Source organism: Odocoileus virginianus, chromosome 20, assembly GCF_023699985.2.
Source record: "Odocoileus virginianus isolate 20LAN1187 ecotype Illinois chromosome 20, Ovbor_1.2, whole genome shotgun sequence".
Classification (NCBI taxonomy): domain Eukaryota; kingdom Metazoa; phylum Chordata; class Mammalia; order Artiodactyla; family Cervidae; genus Odocoileus; species Odocoileus virginianus.
The window spans coordinates 11,337,821-11,359,110 of record NC_069693.1 but is presented as its reverse complement, the minus strand read 5'-3'; the positions used below and the strand labels follow the sequence as shown (position 1 = coordinate 11,359,110).

At 43.4% G+C, this 21,290-nt stretch overlaps 1 pseudogene; it reads right to left on the bottom strand.

Annotated features, from left to right (window-relative positions):
- LOC110148805 (cytochrome P450 2B4-like) overlaps positions 1–15,591 on the bottom strand; it is a 30,366-nt pseudogene extending 14,775 nt beyond the window's left edge.
- Positions 15,592–21,290: the final 5,699 nt, after the last annotated feature.

Below are 21,290 nucleotides of genomic sequence, written 5' to 3'. Positions count from 1 at the left end.
ACTGAAAAGAGTAGTTGGTGAGAATCCTGTACTTTAGTAGACAGCAAAATGCACTGCAAAAGGTAATGCTTTACGTAAGGAGCATTCTTTGAAAACCACAAGGCACCTTACCATCTCTCAGGGCAGATTGCAAAACACTTGATAAGTACAAACACTTCTACCCCCAGACGGTGCTTGCCTGCATGAAAAATTCTTTGTAAAGTAAATCCTAAAGTGCTTTGTCAACTTTAAAGAGCTTTGTCCCTAGCAAAGTTTTATTACAAGTTACAAGTGCCTGTGTGCTGTGGTTAGTTGCTCAGTTGTGTATGACTCCTTGCAATCCCATGGACTATAGCCCACCAGACTCCTCTGTCCATGGGGATTCTCCAGGCAAGAATATTGGAGTGGGTTGCCATGCCCTCTTCCAGGGTATCTTCCCAACACGGGGTTCCAACCCTGGTCTCCCCCATTGCAGGAGGATTCTTTCCCAGCTGAGCTACTAGGGAAGCCCTCTAGGGGTGATTTTTTTTCCCCCCCCAGATCGCTCAGGACAGAAGTTGTCTTAGCCTGTCAGCCTTCCAGCATGGCCTTAGAGATCCTCATTCCTCCTGGGCCCCCACCTCCCCTATGCCCAGCTCACCTAAGACATCAGGGTTCTTAAGTATGAGTAGAAACCCAAAGCAGAGTGTGGAGCTGGAGGTCTCTGTACAAGCAAAGAATGGTGAGAGCGCCGTGTGAACGAGGTTCTCCTGGTGAAACTCACTCTCAGGATCTGAGTGCTCCTAGAGATGGGGATGGGTGATTCTTAACATTTTCCTCTGCAGAAATTCCCAGCTTCTGAGTCTTCTTATCTCCCTACCAACATCATGTTCCTCTGTGCCAGTTATTGTTTTTCTTGAACCTTTTTTTCCTCTAATCATGGCCAACAAGATACCAAATGGGTGAACTCCAGAGTGAAAGTGCCTGGACTTCAAATTCAGGCCCTAACATTTACCAGTGGTGTATATTTGGGCAAGGAATATAACCTCTCAGTGCCTTAGCACATCCTCATGGAGTTGTTTCAATAATATATGATAAGCTCAATGGAAGTTAGAGGTTAATTTGTTGATGTCATTGATTTTCTGTTGTTGATTCTCTCTGTCCTTGGGTGTCATTGCATTCCTGATTGGCCCTTACAGCTGACATTCCAGGGATAATGCTGAAGATATATAAAAACTAGTAGGCACTTGCCAGAACGGATGTTTGTCTCCATCAGTTAGAACAGATGTGGGCCTCTCACTAATCAGAACAGACTCAGATCTGTGCCTGTCAGAATTGGGGGAAGGAGTGAGATTCATCTCAGAGTAAGCTTACCTGACCACATGTTAACTCCTTTGTCATAATCTCTTTAAAGGCATTCCAAAAGAAAGGCTTTGAGAGGATTAGGGAGGAATAGAGGGGAGGGATTGGACCATGGACTACTTGGTAATCCTTGGGGAAGTGTTTCAATATTTAAAGAACACATACATCCCACACAGAGATACTAGCTCTATGTCAGTAGTGTGTCCATCACTCTCTTTCTGGCTCCCACTCCACCCAAGTCCGGGGCAGCCCTTGCCTTGTCCATATTTAACAACTGGTATGGCACTTGTCAGACCAATGAGAACAGACATTAAGTGAAACAAAGTGAAGTCACTTAGTCGTGTCCGACTCTGCGACCCCATCGACTGTAGCCTACCAGGCTCATTTGTCCATGGGTTTTTCCAGGCAAGAGTACTGGAGGGGGTTGCCATTTCCCTCTCCAAGAACAGATATTGGCCTCTATCAATCTGAATATACATGGAGCTTGACCAATCAGGACAGACTTGACTCTATCACAACTGGGGGCAGGAGAGAGCTGTGTCTCTCGGGGAAAGCTTACTGGACACACGTTAACTGCTTAGTTACCATCTTTTTAAAGGCTGCTGGAAGGAAGTGTTGAGGAGGTATAGGAAGGAATGGGGGGGGCGCTTTGCTGAGAGGTTGGATCTTTGGCTTTCTTGCTAATCCGTAGGGAAGTATTTCAACATTTAAAGAACATGTACATCTCACCCAAAGATATTAGTTCAATGTCAGTATGGTTTCCATTGCTGTCTTTCCCATCCCCAGCACCCATCGGGGACAGGCCTTGCCTTGTCCATGTGGAGCAGGAAGAAATCAATGAAGTCCTTAGGGCCACTGGGGTCCAGCATCTTCTGGTGCCTCTCCCTGTTTTCAGTGATAAAATCTTTCACTTCTTGAATCATGCTGTACAAGCAGGTGTGTGTGCCAGGAAAGTGTTTCAAGATGCCTGGGAAGATTTCAAACACCTACAGGGCAGCAGACAAGGTACAGAACCCATTGTACTCACTGGGCTGGTGCTGTGGGTGTTGATGTTCTGAGCTGTACACACAACATCTAAAGGGCATCATTCACCCTCTGGACTTGGAGGGTGTACCTCCCACCTGAGCATGCACACACACACACATTCACACTCACACACACTCCAATACACACACACAGAAGCAAACAGCGGGCCATAGACCCCTGTACCCAGGTTCAGTCACTATCACATCTGCTGAGCTTTCTTCTCTTGAAGCCCGTCATTGTCCAAGGCCTGATTCTGACCCCAAAACTGATGGATGGCCTCACCTGGGCGGGGGCAGGGGTTACACCTTCCGTGTTTAGTGTTCAGGACAGAAAGTATTTGATCTCTTCCTGGGGTCCACCCACCCGGATTGTTGGCCCACCATGCATTTGATACTTCACCTGGGCATAGGAGGAGTAGAGAATGATGAAGATTTCATTCATTAAATGTAGCAGCCATAATAATCTAGGGTCCTGGTAATTAAAGCACTCACCAAGGACAACAGAGCAGATGATGTTGGCACTGATGGAGTTAAAGAGGAAATGATGATCCAGGTAGGCCCCTGAGGATAGAGGTCTGTCATAGGGGGAGGGGTCCCCTGCACAGTCCTCTGGTTGGCTCTGACCTGGCTGGTGCCATCTCATCCTAGCTTATTTGATTAGTTTGTCTTTCTCTTGGCTGACTGGGCTTTCATTGGTTTCTAAGATTTTCTTTCTGAAAGTCTCCATCTCTGGGTCTCTTGTTGATTTTCTTGGTCTGCGTCTTGGGCTGACTTTCTCTGGTCTTTTCATTCACTCTTTCTTTCAGACTCACTTCTTCTTCTCTGTTTTCTTGCCACATCTTTCCTCTCCTTAACCTCACTGACATTCTGTGTTCCCTGACTTTAATAACTCCCTACTCCCTTTACTTTTTTCTTTCACTTTTCCTTGCAGTTTCTGTTCCTAGATTTATTGTGTCACCTTCTCCATATCTGTCTTGCTTTTGCTCTGTTTCTGTCTATGCTCTCTGTGCTTCTGTCCACTTTCTCTGCCTCTCCCTCTCTCTTTGCTAGTCTCTGTCTCTCTCTGTTTTTCCTCATTCTCTTTCTCTTTTTCTGTCTCTATCTCCTTCTCCTCTCTTTTTCTGAACCTGTTTCTGCCTCTCTGTCTTTGTCCCTGGATCTCTCTTTATCAGTCATATACCCTCTCTCTCTCTCTCTCACCCCATATCATCCCCACTTCCACCCAGTCTGCACTCATCCTGGGATTTCCGAAGCTCCTCCACCAGACACTGAGCCTCCTTCTTTATTCGTTCCTCAATAGTCCGCTTCCCCATCCCAAAGTCCTTCGTAGTGGTCACAGAGAATCGCCGTAGAACCTTCCATGACTTCCCACTGGCAAGACCGGACCTGATGGTGGGGCATGGAAGGAAGGTTTTGAAGGCACATGGGATGGTCCCTCCTCCTCTCCCTAATCCTCACCTTCATCTTCCCATTCACCTGTTCCCTGGGGGACAGGGTCAAGGATGGCGATGTGCCCTCGGCCAGAGAATGCCTCGGCCTGATCCATCAGGACCTCCCTCATCGCCTTGTACCCCCACAGGATGACAGTGGGCTGAGACCTAAGGTAAATGGTAGAGATATCCCATATTTCTCCTGAAGCTGTGGGGGCAGAGTCCAGGTCTCACTCTCTGACTCAAGAGAAGGATCTCCACTTCCCCCCTGCATCATACCTCCCAGTTAACCTAACCTTCAGACTGCAGCCCCAACAGGGAAGAGCTGAGACTGGAACTCTGTGGTCTCCTCCTAGCCTCACATAAATCACCTGACCCCAAGCATCCTCCTCTCTTGGCTTTACCCTGAGACCTCCCAGTTTTGCTTTTAAAAATTACAGAGACTCCCCACATCCAAGCTGTAGAATCTTTCCCTCCTAACCTACACAGCATCACAGCTCAAAGTCTCAAGTCTATTCGAATGTCTCTCTCCAAAGGGAACCCTCCTACACTGTTGGCGAGAATGTAAATTGGTGTAACCAGTATGCAGAACAGCATGGATGTTCTTCAGAAAACAAAAAAATATAGTTGCCATATGACCCAACAATCCCATTCTTGGAGATATGTCCAGAAAAAACATAAGTCAGAAAGACTGAGAACTTCCAGATGTACAAGCTGTGTTCAGAAAAGGCAGAGGAACAAGACATCAAATTGCCAACATTCACTGGATCATAGAAAAAGCAAGGGAATTTTAGAAAAGCATCTACTTCTGCTTCATTGACTGTGCAAAGCCTTTGATTGTGTGGATCATAACAAACTATGGGAAATTCTTAAAGAAATGGGAATATCAGACCATCTTGCCTGTCTCCTGAGAAACCCATATGCAGGTCAAGAAACAACAGTTAGAACCTTACATGAAACAACAGACTTTTTCACAATTGGGAAGGAGCATGAAAAAGTTGTATATTGTCAGCATGTTTATTTAACTTTTATGCAGAGTACATCATGCTAAATGCCAAACTGGATGAATCACAAGCAGAAATCAAGAGCTGGGAGAAATATCTGAGAGGGTAACAGGCAGAAGGCTGGAGGTCTCCAAATGGAGGAAACAGGCTGCAAGTGTCAGATGTTTTTTTATCTCTCTCTTAAGTGGCTGCTGCTGTTGCTGCTGCTGCTAAGTCACTTCAGCCGTGTCTGACTCTGTGCGACCCCATAGACGGCAGCCCACCAGGCTCCCCCATCCCTGCGATTCTCCAGGCAAGAACACTAGAGTGGGTTGCCATTTCCTTCTCCAATGCATGAAAGTGAAAAGTGAAAGTGAAGTCGCTCAGTTGTGTCCGACTCTTAGCAACCCCATGGACCGCAGCCTACCAGGCTCCTCCATTCATGGGATTTTCCAGGCAAGAGTACTGGAGTGGGGTGCCATTGCCTTCTCCACTCTTAAGTGGCAGGGGGAAACAAACTACAAGTGTCAGATTTTTTTTTCCTTCTCTGTACAAAATTAAAAGGTTTCTTTTAAAATTCTGTGTTGCCATAATGACACCTGGTTCCACCTGAACTTAACTTTTCAAACCTTGAGCTAACCAATGCATTTTTCTTATGGAAATGTTTTTCTTAAGCTATGCTAATTAACTATGTATTTACCTTAGATTCTGTGATTCTTCAAGTCAGTTCCACCTAAGACTCAAAACTGACTTGACATACCAGCGTATTTTACTCAACAAACCAGTATACTTTCCTTAAGAGAACATAATTATGTTATCTTAAGCTATGTTAATGAGACTTTCTATTTGCTTGGAAATCTTCTTTACTTCAAGATTCATGTCAATCATTTTATGGTGATTTTATGACTCACCCTGCACCAATGTTATCTCAAAATGCATGTTGTGGGTGAGGGGCCTTGGTGCCACTCTCTGAGTTATTTCCTTTCTCTAATTAGCAGCCTGCTAGTAGGTATATAAGTGAAGTGAAGTGAAGTGAAAGTTGCTCAGTTATGTCCGACTCTTTCCAACCCCATAAACTACAGTCCATGGAATTCTCTAGGCCAGAATACTGGAGTGGGTAGCCTTTCCCTTCTCCAGGTGATCGTCCCCACCGAGGAATCAAACCCAGGTCTCCCACATTGCAGGTGGATTCTTTACCAGCTGAGCCATATGGGAAGCCCAGTAGGTATATAACTTCCTGTTAAAGGCTAGCATAGAGGGACTCTTTCTGCCCCCTTCTGGTGTCTCTGTCAGAAGCCTTCTCTATCTCTTTTATACTTTAATAAAACTTTATCATACAAAAGCTCTGAGTGATCAAGCCTTGTCCCTGGCCCCAGATTGAATTCCTCTCTTCCAGAGGCCAAGAATCCCAGCATCTTTCATGGTTCAGCAACAACCTTTCAATATCAATAACCCCAGATATGTTGATGAAACCACCCTAATGGCAGAAAGCAAAGAGAAACTAAAGAGCCTCTTGATGAAAGTGAAATAGGAGAGTAAAAAGTAGGCTTAAAACTCAATATTCAAAAATCTAAGATCATGGTATCTGGTCCCATCATTTCATCACAAATAGAAGGGGGGAAATTGGAAGCAGTGACAGATTTTCTCTTCTTGGTCTCCAAAATTACTGTGGATGGCCTCTGCACCCATGAAATTTGAAGACACTTTCTTCTTGGAAGAAAAGCCATGACAGGCCTAGACAGCATATTAAAAAGCAAAAACATCACTTTGCCAAAAAAGGTCTGTATGGTCAAAGCTATGATTTTTCCAGTAGTCATATATGGATGTGAGAGTTGGGACCATAAAAAAATCTGAGCACCAAAGAATTGATGTTTTTGAATTGTGGTGCTGGAGAAGACTCTTGAGTTCCTTGGACTGCAAGGAGAGGAAACCAGTCAATCCTAAGGGAAATCAACCCTGAACATTCATTGGAAGGACTGACGCTGGAGCTAAAGCTCCAATACTTTGGCCACCTGATGCGAAGAGCCAATTCATTGGAAGAGACCCTGATGATGGGAAAGATCAATGGCAAAAGGAGAAGAGGGTGGCAAAGGATGAGATGGTTGGATGCAATCAGTGATTGCATCGCTGATTCAATGGACATGAGCTTGGGCAAACTCCAGGAGATAATGAGGGAGAGGGAGGCCTGGTGTGCTGCAGTCCATGGGGTCACAGAGTGAGACACTGCTTGGCAACTGAACAACAACATCAGGTATAAAATAGAAAACTTATAAGAACTCACTGTATAGCACAGGGAACTCTACTGAATACTTGTTATTGACCTATATCGCATTGTAGTATAAAAGAGAGTGGATAGAATCAGGAAGAAATAGAAGATCTTAACAAACCCATCACAAGCAAGGAAATCGAAACTGTAATCAGAAATCTTCCAGCAAACAAAAGCCCAGGACCAGATGGCTTCACAGCTGAATTCTACCAAAAATTTAGGGAAGAGCTAACACCTATCTTACTCAAACTCTTCCAGAAAATTGCAGAAGAAGGTAAACTTCCAAACTCATTCTATGAGGCCACCATCACCCTAATTCCAAAACCAGACAAAGATGCCACAAAAAAAGAGAACTACAGGCCAATATCACTGATGAACATAGATGCAAAAATCCTTAACAAAATTCTAGCAAACAGAATCCAACAACATATTAAAAAAATCATACACCATGACCAAGTGGGCTTTATCCCAGGAATGCAAGGATTCTTTAATATCTGCAAATCAATCAATGTAATACACCACATTAACAAATTGAAAGATAAAAACCATATGATTATCTCAATAGATGCAGAAAAAGCCTTTGACAAAATTCAATATCCATTTATGATTAAAACTCTCCAGAAAGCAGGAATAGAAGGAACATACCTCAACATAATAAAAGCTATATATGACAAACCCACAGCAAGCATCACCCTCAATGGTGAAAAATTGAAAGCATTTCCCCTGAAATCAGGAACAAGACAAGGGTGCCCACTCTCACCACTACTATTCAACATAGTTTTGGAAGTGTTGGCCACAGCAATCAGGGCAGAAAAAGAAGTAAAAGGAATCCAGATAGGAAAAGAAGAAGTGAAACTCTCTCTGTTTGCAGATGATATGATCCTCTACATAGAAAACCCTAAAGACTCTACCAGAAAATTACTAGAGCTAATCAACGAATACAGTAAAGTTGCAGGATATAAAATTAACACACAGAAATCTCTTGCATTCCTATACACTAACAATGAGAAAACAGAAAGAGAAATTAAGGAAACAATACCATTCACCATTGCAAAAAAAGAATAAAATACTTAGGAGTATATCTACCTAAAGAAACAAAAGACCTATACATAGAAAACTATAAAACACTGATGAAAGAAATCAAAGAGGACACAAACAGATGGAGAAATATACCGTGTTCATGGATTGGAAGAATCAATATTGTCAAAATGGCTATACTACCCAAAGCAATCTATAGATTCAATGCAATCCCCATCAAACTACCAACGGTATTTTTCAGAGAACTAGAACAAATAATTTCACAGTTTGTATGGAAATAGAAAAAACCTTGAATAGCCAAAGTAACCTTGAGAAAGAAGAATGGAACTGGAGGAATCAACCTGCCTGACTTCAGACTATACTACAAAGCCACAGTCATCAAGACAGTATGGTACTGGCACAAAGACAGAAATATAGATCAATGGAACAGAATAGAAAGCCCAGAGATAAATCCACGAACCTATGGTCACTTTATCTTTGACAAAGGAGGCAAGGATATACAATGGAAAAAAGACAACCTCTTTAACAAGTGGTGCTGGGAAAACTGGTCAACCACCTGTAAAAGAATGAAACTAGAACACTTTCTAACACCATACACAAAAATAAACTCAAAATGGATTAAAGATCTAAATGTAAGACCAGAAACTATAAAACTCCTAGAGGAGAACTTAGGCAAAACACTCTCCAACATAAATCACAGCAGGATCCTCTATGACCCACATCCCAGAATTTTAGAAACAAAAGCAAAAATAAACAAATGGGACCTAATGAAACTTAAAAGCTTTTGCACAACAAAGGAAACTATAAGCAAGGTGAAAAGACAGCCCTCAGATTGGGAGAAAATAATAGCAAATGAAGCAACAGACAAAGGGTTAATCTCAAAAATATACAAGCAACTCCTGCAGCTCAATTTCAGAAAAACAAATGACCCAATCAAAAAATGGGCCAAAGAACTAAACAGACATTTCTCTAAGGAAGACATACGGATGGCAAAAAAAAAACACATGAAAAGATGCTCAACATCACTCATTATCAGAGAAATGCAAATCAAAACCACAATGAGGTACCATTACACTCCAGTCAGGATGGCTGCTATCCAAAAGTCTATAAGCAATAAATGCTGGAGAGGGTGTGGAGAAAAGGGAACCCTCTTACACTGTTGGTGGGAATGCAAATTAGTACAGCCACTATGGAAAACAGTGTGGAGATTTCTTAAAAAGCTGGAAATAGAACTGCCATATGACCCAGCAATACCACTTCTGGGCATACACACTGAGGAAACCAGGTCCGAAAGAGACACGTGCACCCCAATGTTCATCGCAGCACTGTTTATAATAGCCAGGACATGGAAGCAACCTAGATGCCCATCCGCAGATGAATGGATGAGGAAGCTGTGGTACATATACACCATGGAATATTACTCAGCCATTAAAAAGAATTCATTTGAATCAGTTCTAATGAGATGGGTGAAACTGGAGCCCATTATACAGAGCGAAGTAAGCCAGAAAGATAAAGACCATTACAGTATACTAACACATATATATGGAATTTAGAAAGATGGTAACTATAACCCTATATGCAAAAAAAGAAAAAGAGACTCAGATGTATAGAACAGACTTGTGGACTCTGTGGGAGAAGGCGAGGGTGGGATGTTTCAAGAGAACAGCATCGAAGCATGTATATCTAGGGTGAAACAGATCACCAGCCCAGGTTGGATGCATGAGACAAGTGCTCAGGCCTGGTGCACTGGGAAGATCCAGAGGGATGGGGTGGAGAGGGAGGTGGGAGGGGGGAACGGGATGGGGAATACATGTAAATCCATGGCTAATTCATTTCAATGTATGACAAAAACCAATGCAATGTTGTAAAGTAATTAGCCTCCAACTAATAAAAATAAATGGAAAAAAAAAAGAGAGTGGATATATGTGTATATATGGCTGATTCAATTTGCTATAAAGAAGAAACTAATACAACATTGCAAATCATCTATACTTCAATAAAAATTAATTAAAATTGAAAAACAAAACTAGAGTCTCAGATATAGAAAACAAACATATGTTTACCAAACAACAACAGGTGGGAGGGATAAATTGAGACTAGGATTAACATATACACACTACTCTAGATATGCTTCTAATGAGCAGCCATGTTTAAAAAAAACTGGACTATATGATGATCTTCAACTTTTATCTAATTTGTTTCACTTTTTCTATTTCATATCTAGTGCTCCCACTTCATTTCATTTATGTTCTTCAATTTCTCCCTCTTTTTTTATCTTTTTTCTCAAAGCTTATCAAGTGTAGTAGAAAAGTTTTTTATGTGTAAATATATATATATAATATGTATAATATATATATTTTTGAAAACTTGTGACTTTTTGCCTAAGCTAAAAAATTATGGCATTTCGATTCTACTTGTCTGACTTAGTATGAATAGAATTCTAGATTTCTAATTAAAAAATAGATTGCAAGAAGCAACAAAGGTTTACTGTGTAGCATAGGGAACTATAGTCAATATTTTGTAGTAACCAATGATGACAAATAATTTTGAAAGTAATATATGTGTATCTGTATAACTGAATCACTTTGCTGTGCATCTGAAACATTGTAAGTCAACTATACCTCAATAAAATATATATATTTAACACATACACACTAATATAAAAATAGATAACTAATAAGAAACTACTGTAGAGCACAGGGAACTCTACTCAATACTCCATAATAACCTAACCTATTTGGAAAAAAATTTTTAAAAGAGTGGATATATGTGTATGCATAAGTGATTCATTTTGCTGAACAGCAGAAGCTAACCCAACATTGTAAATTAATTATACTTCAATAAAAATCAATTACAAAATACTGCACAAGAGGCATTAAGGATGAGTTCTTCCACCAGACCATTCAAAGTATTGATAATTATTATCATCTATCTTTATTATGACTACTTTTGAACTTTCATTTGGCACATATTATTAAACTGTACTGGGGACTATATTGAAAGTCTTTTTTTTTAAAAAAGAACAAGATACATGCACCCCATTGTGATTGTAGCTATATTTACAATAGCCAAGAAGGGAAGTAACCTAAATGTGCATTGACGGAGGATTGGTAAAGAAGATTTGTTACTTATATACGGTGGAATATTACCCAGCCATTTAAAAAAAGAAATAATGCTATTTGCAACAACATGGTTGAACCTAGAGATTATCATAGTAAGTGAAGTTAGACACATTAAGACAAATGTATAATAGCACTCATATAGAATCTAGTTTTTTTTTAACAAACCATACAAATGAACTTATTTACAAATAACAGAGTCACAGATGTAGAAAACAAATTTGTGGTTACTGAAGAGGAAACATGGGTGGTGAGGTGGGATAAATTAGGAGTTTGGGATTAATATACACACCCTAAAAAAATACATTCATACATACTACTATATACAAAGTAGATCACCAACAAAGATCTACTTGTATAATACAGGGAACTGGACTCAGTATTCTGTAATAACCTATATGGATTACGAATCTGAAAAAGAATAAATATATGTGTGTGTGTGTGTATATATATATATATATATATATATATATATATATAACTGGATCACTTTTCTGTACGCCTGACTAATGCAACACTGTAAATCAACTATACTCCAATAAATTTTTAAAATAAAACCAGTACAATATTGTAAACCAGTTATCCTCCAAACAAAAATAAATAATTAAAAAAAAATTTTTTTAATTTCTCTCTCCTTCCAACCTTGTCTCCACTCCTTCTCATAAGAATTCTGGTAGCTTCTCTATCATGTATCTAGGGCCAGATCATGGCTGGAAGAAGATAGTCTCCAAGGGAGCCTGGGAAGTCACACCCAAACTTGACCCCCAGCTCCCTTGCAGCCTCTGAGCTGTTTCCCATCTACTCATCTCCTTTTCCCCCCACCCCCCACCTGCCCTTTCCATCTCACCTCCTGCAATGACTTGAGGAAGCGCTTGTGGTCCATTTGCAAGATGTTTTCCAGGAAGGGCAGAGGGTAGGGTCCAGGGGGGAGGCAGCCCCGGGGAGGCAGGGCGGCCCCAGAGAAGCAGGAGGCCAATGAAGACAATGAGGAGCAGGATGGTGGAGAGAGCCGTCGTCGTGCCTGCTTTCGACACTGCTGTCTCTCTTAAAGGTAGTCTGCTTCACTGTTTGTTATTTTGCCCTATAGGTGGGGAAGGTGTGCCAGGATCCTGCCCTGGCAGAGCTCCTGATAACTCTCCATAGACAAGAGGGAGCCCGAAGTTTGCAGGGGTTGCAGAGGCCATGAAGTTTATCATCTCAGTGGATCCCAAGCCAGCTCCCCACGGGCCCCTGATGGGCTGGAGGTGTCTTGGTGGGCAATGCCCTTGAGCGGAGAGTACATCCCCCAAGGTGGTGGGAGGAGGTGTCAGCTCCAGGAACTTGTGGAGGCTGGTTGCAGGGTGGTGGCACCTCAAGGGCAGCTCTCAGACAGTTTTATGGGTTTGTGGCATTGCATCATGAGGAACGGAGGTTAGCTGGCCAGCAGAAGTGGGGCATCCTGTGCCCACTGAGGATGGGCATCTGTAAAAAGTGAGATGTGTAGGAGGAGGTGGGGTCTGATGGGAGACCTAACTCCGTGTGGTCTGGGTTTGGAGGGTCGTATTTTTTTTTTAATAGTTTTATTTATTTATTTATTTTTGGCTGTGCTGGATCCATTTCTGCACTTCTTTTCTCTAGTTGCAGCTAGCAGGGGCAAGGGTCGAGGGGTGGAGGTGGCAGTGCAGGGGTCTTCTCACTGTGGTGCCCTCTTTTGTTGGGGAGTTCAGGTTTGAGGCGTGCAGGCTTCAGTAGCAGCGGTACGTGGGCTCAGTAGTCACAGCTCCTGGGCTCTAAAACACAGGCTCGGTAAGTGTGGTCCCACCGCACGTGGGATCTCCTTGGACCAGGGATTGAACCTACATCTCCTGCATTGGGAGGCAGATTCTTTTACCACTGAGGGACCAGGGAAGCCCCAATGGGTTTCTCGACTCATTCATTTTTTTCCCCGTGGAAAATTTTATTTTATTTTACCTTATGTTATTTTGCTGCACATCATGGCATGCGGGATTTTCCCCAACCAGGGGTGTAACCAGTCCCCTATAGTGGAAGCACAGAATCTTAACCACTGGATCACCAGGGAAGCCCACTCAGCAAATATTTTAGATGCCTGTCACCCATCACACACTTCTCCAGGTGCTGAGTGTAGACTGATGACCAAGACAATAGGTTTTCCCTCAAGGAACAGGCATGGAGGTGTGAAAGAGAATTCTCACTTTTTCAAAGCTCTTTAGTGACCCAACAATAAACGGTTCGCAACTAAGCTGGCAGGGATCATCACCTGCCCCAGGGATGTCAGGCTTCAGATTATTTGGGTGGCAGGGCATTAGAAGGGAAATATAGGCAAGGAGGTCAAACCAGTCAATCCTAAAGGAAATCAGTCCTAAATATTCATTGGAAGGACTGATACTGAAGCTGAAGCTCCAATAATTTGGCCACCTCATGTGAAGAACTGACTCATTCGTAAAGTCCCTGATGATAAGAAAGATTGAAGGCAGGAGGAGAAGGGGACAATACAGGATGAGATCATTGGATGGCATCACCGACTCAATGGATGTGAGTTTGAGTAAACTACGGGAGTTGGTGATGGACAGGGAAGCTTGGCATGCTGCAGTCCATGGGGTTGCAAAGAGTCAGACACGACTGAGTGACTGAACTGAAGTGACAGGGGCTCAAGGTCCCCATATAGAGCTACACAGCTCAGGGGGCATGGGCTGATGGGGCCTTCATGGATGGAAGGAGGTGGGAGAAGCAGGAAGATGAATAAGTCGGGGGTCCACTCTGTGTACACCTATGGTCTACAGTGTCAATGTACCTCGAAAACACCACACTAAGTGAAAGAAGCCAGACATGAAAGACCACGCATTTTATGATCTATTTATATGAAATGTACAGAATAGCAAGTCCATGGAGACAGAAAGCATTTGGTGTTGCCAGGGGCTGAGTGCAAGGGCAAATGGGGATTGAGTGCTAATGGGTACTGGGTCTTCTTCTGGGTGATGAAAATGTTTGGAACTAGATAGTGCTGGTGATGGCCAGGATTGTGAATGAACTAAATGCCACCTCATTATACACTTTAAGCTGGTTTGTTACCAGATGTGAACTTCATCTTCATTTTAAACTCTATCTCTGGGACAGAAAGGAGCTGTGTGAAGAGTTTGAGTTCAAGAGGCAGGGAACCAGAGTGTGAATCTCGCTTCTCCACTCACTAGCCAGGTGACCTTAGACCAAGCTGGTCATTGCATGGCCTCTGTTTACTCATCTGTATGATGGGCATGAACAGTGTGGAGATTTCTTTAAAAACTGGAAACAGAACTGCCATATGACCCAGCAATCCCACTGCTGGGCATACACACTGAGGAAACCAGAATTGAAAGAGACACGTGTACCCCAATGTTCATTGCAGCACTGTTTATAATAGCCAGGACATGGAAGCAACCTAGATGTCCATCAGCAGACAAATGGATAAGAAAGCTGTTGTACATATACACAATGGAATATTACTCAGCTATTAAAAAGAATGCATTTGAATCAGCTTTAATGAGGTGGATAAAACTGGAGCCTATAATACAGAGTGAAGTAAGTCAGAAAGAAGAACACCAATATAGTGTATTAATGCATATATATGGAATTTAGAAAGATAATAACAATGACCCTATATGTGAGACAACAAAAGAGACACAAATGTAAAGAACAGACTTTTGGACTCTGTGGGAGAAGGCGAGGGTGGGATGATTTGAGAGAATAGCATTGAAACATGTATATTACCATATGTGAAATAGATTGCCAGTCCAGGTTTGATGCATGAGACAGCGTGCTCAGGGCTGGTGCACTGGGATGACTCCGAGGGATGGGATGGGGAGAGAGGTAGGAGGGGGTTCAGGATGGGGAACATATGAACACCCATGACTGATTCATGTCAATGTATGGCAAAAAACCACTACAGTATTGTCAAGTAATTCGCCTCCAATGAAAATAAATTAATTAATTTTTTTAAATTAATTTTTAAAAAAAGGAAATGGCAGGTTGCATTTTCTACTCCAGGGGATCTTCCCAACCCAGGGATCAAACCCACATCCTTTGTATCTCCTGCATTTGCAGGCTGATTCTTTACCACTGTGCCAGCTGGGAAGCCTCCACATATAGGCAGGTGCATATTTCTGACTTGACATTTTTGATGCCTGTCATGTCTAATGTGGGAAGAACAGCACCTATCTTGTAGGGCTATTATGAAGGTAAAGAAGTTAGTGTTTGTTAACATTTTTTGAGTAACACTTAACCCACATCTTCTATGCACATTTACAAGTTAGGATACATAAGCTTACGAATATTCAGAATGGAGCTCCCAGCTGATTCATCTCCAGTAACTGGTTCTGCAACCGGGCTCTTCCAAAACCGCCCGACTTCTGCTTCCTCCCCATTGGTCCTCCCCATCCCTGGGGCTTTGCAACTGGACACCCTTTGGCTCTTTATCTCTGCCCTTGGCCATCTCAGTATTTTCATATGGTTCTAATTCCTCCCAGGCGCTGTTGCTCTGTCTGTCTTCTCTTTTTCTCTTCCTTGTTACCCACTCCAGTATTCTGGCCTGGAAAATTCCACGGACTATACAGTCCATGGGGTCGCAAAGACTTAGACACGACTGAGCGACTTTCACTTCACTTCACTTCACCCTCTACCTTCTTCTGTTATCTCACATTCACTCTCTTTCTGCCATCATCTCTCCTGTCTTTCTCTGTGTTCCTCACTCCTCTGTCCTTATCTGTCTGTTTATTTGCCACATCTCTGCCCCTCTCTAAATTCAGAAAGGACTCATGGATGGAGAAACTGACCCTCAGCTCCCCCACCCCACGTGTCGCCTGACTCTCATGAAGAGGAAATGAGGGAAGAAGCCATTGTACTGCAAGGAGCTAGGAGTCCTGGGTCACTGAAGTCACCTGTGCGACTCAAGACTAGGGACGTGATGCTGGGGTCTACCTTTCTCCCCAGGGAGGAGGACTCTGGGCATTGGGATTTTCTCTGGATGGGGTCAAAGAGTGGAGAATGGGGAGAGAGAGAAGCCAGAGCATGTCAAGAGCCTATCAACTTCCCCCCACAATCCCCACCACTACCCCCATCCAGCCCCACCCTGGCAGGCAGGACAAATCCAGACTCCTTCCCATGTCAAGGCCCTGCCCAGCTGAGCTCTTCACTGCTATCTTCTGGAGAAGGAAATGACAACCCACTCCAGTAATCTTGCCTGGAAATTCCATGAATGGATGGAGGAGCCTGGTAGCCTATAGTCCACAGGGTCGCAAAGAGTCAGACAAGACTTCTGTAAGCGGGTCTTCCAGAGTTCTACTTTCTGAGATGAGCCACGCCATCTCCACCTTCAGGCTCTGACCTTGCTTCTCCCTCTGAAGGAACACCCCTTCCAGTGGCTGGCTGATACTCCTCCATGATGTCATAGCTTAGAAGCCCCTGCTTCAGGTAAGCTTTTCCTCACCGACCCACCAGGGGAAGTCAGTACTTTCTATTTTATGTTCCCAAAGCTGGCTTTAGAGCACTTATCATAATTATGATTAATTATCTGAATAAGAGTTGCCCTTTGGCTTTCCTAGTGGTTCACTGGTAAAGGATCTACCTGCCAGCACAGGAGACATGGGTTTGATCCTTGATCTGGGACAATCCCGCATGCCTCGGAGCAGTGAAGCGCATGCACCACAACTGCTGAGCTGGTGCTCTAGGGCCCAGGACCCACAGTGCTGCAACCACTGAAGCCCGTGCGCTTTAGAGCCCGTGGTCTGCAACGAGAGAGGCCAGCGCGATGAGAGACTCGGGTACCATAGCTATCCCTGCTTGCCGCAACTGGAGAAAAGCCTGTGCATCAACAAAGACCCAGTATGGCCAAAAAGAAAGAAAGAGAGAGAGGGAGAGAGAGAGCAAGAGAGAGAGAGAGGGAGAGAAAGAAAGAAAGAAAGAAAGAAAGAAAATTATTATTAAAAAAATAAAAAGTTAAAAAAAAAAAAGAGTTGCCCTCTGAGCATGTACTTTAGCCAAGCAGTTTTTTTTTTTATTAGTTGGAGGCTAATTACTTTACAATATTGTAGTAGGTTTTGTCATACATTGACATGAATCAGCCATGGATTTACATAGCCAAGCAGTTTTAAGCATATTGCAAGCAGTCATTTAATTATAGGTTGTTTTGTGACCATAACTTATGCTCATCTTCCTACTGGACTGTAAATTTCCTGGGACAAAAACTGTGTTTTGATGTGACTTACCTGCTGCACTACCTTCAAACCCCAATAAAACATTCGGGATCAGCATAGTGCTCAACAGATATTTGACACCAATGTGTGTGGAGCTTCCCAGGTGGCTCAGTGATAAAGAATTTGCCTGCCCAATGCAGAAGAGACGCAGGTTAGATCCTTGTATCTGGAAGACACCCTGGAGGAGAAAATGGCAACCCACCAGTCAAGAGATTAAAAATAATTGCCCAAGGTCTAGCTTCCCAAGATGTGTCTTTGAATGTGATCTCACTTTTCTAGCCCCTTCTAGGCTTGGAGTGAAGATGAGATGGGTGAATACAGGTAAAGCAAGTGGTGTAGGCTAACTGCCCCATGAACTAAGACCTCTGTTTGTCTCAAGGAGGCCATGGCACCTGTACTCTGGAATGCAGGTCCAGCCTACTTTTATTGGCATCCAGAATGTGGTCAGGGGGACCATGTTGGCAGTCCAGTGGTTAAGACTCTATACTTCCAATGCAGGGGGCGCCAGTTCAATCCCTAGTCAGGGAACCAATATCCCACATGCCCCACAGAGTGGCCCAAATATTTAAGAAACAAACACAAACAAACAGAAAGTGGTCAGGGTTGAAGGCATCTGGTTTTTCAAAGTAACCCAGATCGTGGAGAGCAGAGCTCAGGATGGGATAGACTGCTGTGCCCTGAGGGGAGGGTCACAAGATTAAAAGATACTTCTATTCCCTCTCCAACCCACCACTAGACATAATGAAACAAGAGTGAGTGATCCAACCAAAAGAGTTGTTGTAGGAGGCTCACACAAAGGAGATAATGGGAACCCAGTGAGGTGCTGTACCTTCGGGAGGATGTACCCTCAGAAATAAGCGTCTTTAGTGACCATGTGGGACATGCCAATGGGGATGAGGTCTGCAAATCTCTGAATCTCATGGATGACTGTGTCCATGTACGGCCTTTGGGCTCTGTCATCCAGGGCTGGAGGGTGATATGAGCCAATCACCTGGTCAATCTCCTTGTGGATTCTCTCTGTACAGAAGCATGGGACCAGTGAAACTTGTTTACAGAGACATTTCTCCAGGAACGCTGCTTTCTATGTTGGAACACAGTTCAGTGTTCTGTGAACCTTGGCCCATTCATTGCTGGGCCAATGAAACCAGAAAAACCTATAGGAAATGGTTTGATCATTGACACCCCTCTGAGTAACCAGCTTGTGGCAGGAGGCGAAGTGGGAAAACTGTAGGATTTCTCACCTGCTGGTATCTAATGAATGTTATGAATACTCTCCCAACATGCAGAGGCAAGTATGCACACACATGTGCACCCCAGTTTTGCTCAGAATTTCAGACTGAAAACTCAAGGTATGAACCTGTTGAAACTTCTCCTCTAAGATGAACTAATATTTACTGTATGTGTATTATAGATGTGGCAATGTGCTAGGTCCTCAGGAATATAATAATAAAACAGATCAGTGGGAAAAAAAAAGATCAGTGAATTAACCCACAAACAACTGGAAAAATAAATAAATACATCAATCAATCAAGCAGTGGGTCAATTCATGAATGGAAAGACTGATGAATAGAAGAATGTTAATGAATGGATATATTATTTCCTTATCAAAGATCAATTAATTAATAATTTATTACTAAATGATCCATAGACAAATAAATAAATGAACATGATTAACCAGTAAACCACATGAATGGTGGATGGTTAAATTTATGGAAGAATAAAGTTAATGAATTGTTTTAAAGGAATAAATAGAGGAATAAGTGGGTGGTTAGGTGGATTGAATAATAGATATATAAACAAAGGGTGAAAAAAGGAGTCAACTACTAAGTACATAAATCAAAAAATAGATTGGATGAAGGATGAATTGAAAAACTGGATGATGGAAGGATTAAGGTATGTTACCTAGTTTTAGAAAAGTATGTGGATGAATGAATGAATAAAGGGACCAATGTATCAATCACAGTTCATTCAGTGAATAATTATTTTAAAAGATCAACAGAGGAATCAATTTATCCAAATAAAGAATGGAAGTGTATGTCCTTAGATGAATTGTAGATGAAAGAATCTGATGATGAATTAGTTTAACTGATGAATGAAAGAATAGACAGGTGGATAAATGGATGGGTCAATCCTTAAGTGATGGAGGAAAAGACCTTGACAGCTTCTCTCTCTTTCTCTCTTTTTAGCCATGCTGTTCTGCTTCCAGGCTCTTAGTTCCTCTGCCAGGGATTGAACCTGGGGCCAAGACAATGAAAGCACTGAGTCCTAACCACTGGACCACCAAGGAACTCCCCACATCGACAGATTCTTCAGTCATCCATCCACCAACCAGGCTGACTTAGTTTTGGAGTCATTCAGAACCTACAGTGCTCCAGGACTTCCCTGGTGGTCCAGTAGTTAAGACTTTGAGCTTCCAATGCAGGGGGCATGGGTTCAATCCCCGATGAGGGAAATATGATCCTCTTGCTATAGGGCATGGCCAAAAGGGGAAAGGAACCCTAGAGTGCTCCTGGTATAAGAGAGGAACACTGCCTTTCTGGTTCACAGAAGACCACTAGACCCTTTCTGCAGCCCCCAGAGGGGTCAGAATGCCCCTCCCCCAAGTGGCTGTCCCCAGTCCGCCCACCTGCAACTACAGGTATAGGAGTGTGAACAGGAATCCATAGCGGGGTGTGGTGCTGGTGGTCTCAGGGCCAGGGAAGAAGAGCGACAGAGCAGAGACGATGAGGTTGCACTTGTGGCACTTGCTGATGGGGTTGGACTTCTCCTGTGTCCAGAGGGGCAGGGTTCTCATCAGGAGAGGCTGGGGCCCTGCTGCACATACGTATCTCTGGGTTCCTCCACCTCTTTCCGGGTCTCAAACCGTCTGGCCCTTTTTCCTTTCCTCTGTGCTCAACCATCTCTCTCCTGCCTCAGCCTTGCTTGGTTTCAATCCGTCTCTCCACCTCTTAGGTGTATTTGTCCCCCTTCCTCTCCCGGCTTCTTTCTGCCTCTGTGGCTCTTTTCACCAGTTGCTAATGTTTTTCCCCTTCAGAATCTCCCCTCACCCGATTCTTCTACTCCTTTCTCCTCCCTTCTCACCCCGCGTCTTTTTCTCCTCCCCTCCCGCACACCATTGCCTCTCTGGAATCCCACTGTACCCAAGCAGAGCAGGTAGGAGTCGGTGAAGTCTGGGAGGAGCAGGGTGAAGTAGTGGGGGCGAGTTGGGGTCCAGGGTTTCACGGGTCTTCCCCACACTGTGGCTGATGAAGGCGTTGACTTCCTGCAGGTTTTTGTAGACTTGCCTGTGAGCGCCAGGAAGGTGCTTCAAGAAGCCGGACTAGAGCTTGAGCCGCTGTGAGAGAGAAAGGGCCGTGAGGTCCTCCCGGGGCTGAGCTAGCAGGTCACAGGGAGGGCAGCCCTCCTGGCCCCCAGAACCTTCACAAGAGATCTCTGTCTCCCTCTGTCTCTCTCTCCATCTCTCTGCCTCTGTCTCCGTCTCCCTGAGTCTGTGTTTCCCTCTGTGTCTCTGTGTATCTGAGCCCTCACTCACTGCTTCTGTGTCTCCTTCGATCTCTTATTCTCACATTTTTCTCTTTCTGCATCTTTCCCCCTCTCCTCTGTCTTTTCGTTGGTCTCTGCCCCACCTCTCTGCCTCTCCTTCCCACCTCTCCTCATCTCCCTGTGTCTCCTTCTCATCCACCCTCTGCCCTGCGCCTCTCTCTGTCTCTCGCATCTTCTTTGCTGTGTCAGATGTTGATAGCATAATGGTTACACAGGATAAATTTGCTGACTACTTAAGATGATTTATGTATTTAAGAGCATATCTCTGTGCTTGGCTTACAGAGAAATGTAATACCTAACTTGTCAACAATTGCAATTGCAAAAAAATATGCAAAATTGTAT